Consider the following 3,403-nt stretch of genomic DNA (forward strand, 5'->3'; position numbering starts at 1 on the left):
TAAAAGATCTGTATGTATACAATGATACAACATTTTATCAAAAAGCAAATGAAAACAAAACCTTAAGTCAATCAGTGGCAGAGTATGTTTAGAACTATCATTCGCACGACTTTCTGGAGTTTTGCTTTTGAATGGAGTAACTATTGGTGATCCTTTTTGTTTGGCATTTAAATGTTGATTGCATCCATGGAATCCCGTCCCCTAACATTGTATTTTTTTTTTTTTTTTTGAAATTTGTATCATGTTTAATTCTGATATAAAGACGATGATTCAGATGCAGGGGTTCGAACCCTGGTGAGGGAAGAACCAAAATTTGCCAACGCTATTTTGCAGATCAAGCATTGTGGGGCTACATTTGAGAGGTAGCATAGGTAAATTATGGTGTTAGCCCTGTATAACCATAATTTCTCCGATGGCGAACGCCTATCGTAAAGTTGTCATATTTTATACAATAAAATTAAAATTTGATGTGACAGCAAGGTAAGTAAAATTATCATCATTTACGATAGACAAAACAACAACTGATCTGCAAGGTATGCCATCTACTTGACACTATGCATCAAGTACTGTGTCACTACTCTGGATAACGCCGACGAGGAAAGGCATTACGCAACCAACGAAAGCCATATTCTAAAGCCATATTATATATGGCCTAGTTAATCGAGTGGTCTTGGGAGCTAGATATAATGCAAGCGGTGTTAGAAAAATGTCTCAGATGCAGGGGTTCGAATCCCGCTAAGGAAAGAAAAAAAGTTTACTATCGCAAAATTGCAGATATAACATTGTAGGGCTAAATTTGAGACGAAGTATATGTAATTTATGGTGTTAGTCCGGTATAACCACAGGTAATCCGATAAGTCTGTCATCAGGATTTCACATATTTAGACGTATATATATATATATAGACCCCTCTACCAAGAAATTTGTTTTGCATGCACACGTATAAAAAATGGGGTTTTTATCCAACGCAATCATAGGATAGAACGTTGTTTTCAATTTAGACTTGTATATATATATATATAACGTTCTATCCTATGATTGCGTTGGATAAAAACCGCAATTTTTATACGTGTGCATGCAAAACAAATTTCTTGGTAGAGGGGTATAAATACAGCATAAACATCATTTTCCCAAAGACCAAATGAGTGAAAAAGTATATTTTAACAAAATGCATTTGACTAGCAGGTCGAACAACTGATGTTCTTAAACCCTGCTGACTCCCATTGGCGATTGCCAAATAAACGGATCACCGATGTAATAAATGGATCTCAATTATAAATTTAATACTAAACAGAAAACAATAAACTTGCGGAAAAGATGGTATACCGCAAACATATATATATATATATATATATTAAACAACTAAATGAACATACTCGAAAAAATATAATAATGATCAAATATTTTATTTCAAAAACATTTGTCAATGTTGCTTGTATGTACATCGTTAAAGACTTTTGCCTATAATTACAGTTGTTAATTGACTAGCGTCATATCATACAAATAACCTTATATGGAATATATCAAAATATATAAATGAAAATAAATGATTTCCTTACTGTAAAATATATTGAACATTAACATTACTCTGTTTCAGAAATTTGGATAATAATCAATTAACTGCAATACAGCAAGGAGCATTTCAAGACCTATCAGCGCTAAACACTCTGTATGTATACAATGCTACAATATTTTATCAAGAAGCACTTAAAAAACAAAATCTGAAGTCAATCAATGGCAAAGTATGTTTAGTATTATATATCGTAGTGAATTTCAGGGGTTTTGGGGACCCGTTTCGTCTGACTTGACAGCATTTACTAATTCTTTAGGTAATTCTTAGAAAAAGTAAAAGCAAAATACCGAACTCAAAGGAAAATTCAATACGGAGAATCCCTTATCAAATGGCAAAATCAAAAGTTCATACACTTCAATCGAATGGAAAACAACTGTCATATTCCTGACGTGGTACAGGCATTTTGTATGTATAAAAAGATGAATTAAACCTGGTTGTACAGGTAGCTAAACCTCTCGATGACCCATATGTATACACTACTGATTTCATTGTGGTAATTAACATGTGTTAACAAAACTTACAAATTTTAAGGATATTTAAACAAAATATTGCGATAAAGATTGCTTGTTTTTTTTTTCTTTAAATAAACGAGATAATGTTGTTCATTCTGTAAAAATGAAAATAAGTTATGTAATGGATTAAGCGACATAAACATTTGCAAAGGAAAAAATTGAATTGACACGGAAAAAATTTCGTAGATTCTTTTACAAATTCCAGGAATAAACTAAACGCATATAAGAATACTTCTATTTTACAATTGTTTATGCAAACTTTTACCAGAAGTTTACAACTACCACTACGTAATAAATACATATGTTATATTACAATCATACTGTAGCATTGTCAGATAAAAATTGTTTGAAAAGTTTTTATTTTCTTAAAGATCAAAAACATTTTGTAATTAAATGTCATTAGAATACATACATGATCCCTTGACAACAATCTTTTTGTCTTGACATTATATCTCATATAGCCCATAAACCTTTTACCTGATATATTGGCAATCAGAGTCTGGTGTATGTAGGGATATATTCTAGCACCGCTCCTCTGGTTTGCATTAATTCGTGTTCTACCTAATAAAAGGTCAAAACTCTGATAGAGACTTTCAATCCCAGTTAACCCCTGGTGTTTGAATGATATAATGACGTTTCACTCTCCAGATTTTTGTATTATATTTTGTTGACGTTTGTTCGTCAGTTAATCTTTTTATGGTGTTCTTCTTGCTCACTCTTCAGTTTTCTGGATTATATTATAATTTATAGACTAAATTATTTCGTGCTTGGTCTCATGCTAGGTCATTTTAAATTATTTGATTGCCTATCTATTTCAATGCATTAGAATTTTTACATTTAGATCGGATTTTAAATCAGCTGATCAATCAGTTTCTGATTCCAGACAATTCAACATTAGCTGACCAACACTAAACGACTGTTTTTGGCAAACTTAAATGAAAAGCTCAAACTATCAGAGTTCGTATAAAACTGAGCGAAAGATGTGATAAATATTTTCTGTTGCCACATATAAAATTCAGGTTTTTTATAATCTATTATTAAAACAGACCTACCGATTTAGACTTATTTCCGGGTTTGTACTAACATGAGCAACACGATGGGTGCCACATGTGCAGCAGGATCTGCTTACCCTTCCGGATCACCTGAGATCATCCCCAGTTTTTGGTGGGGTTCGTGTTGCTCAATCTTTAGTTTTCTATGTTGTGTTTTTGTACTATTGTTTGTCTGTTGGTCTTTTTCTGTTTTAGCCATGGCCTTGTCAGTTTATTTTCGACTTATGAGTTTGAATGTCCCTCTGGTATCTTTTGCCTCTCTTTTA

The sequence above is a fragment of the Mytilus californianus genome, unplaced genomic scaffold, assembly GCF_021869535.1.
Source record: "Mytilus californianus isolate M0D057914Y unplaced genomic scaffold, xbMytCali1.0.p SCAF_48, whole genome shotgun sequence".
In the NCBI taxonomy this organism is placed as follows: domain Eukaryota; kingdom Metazoa; phylum Mollusca; class Bivalvia; order Mytilida; family Mytilidae; genus Mytilus; species Mytilus californianus.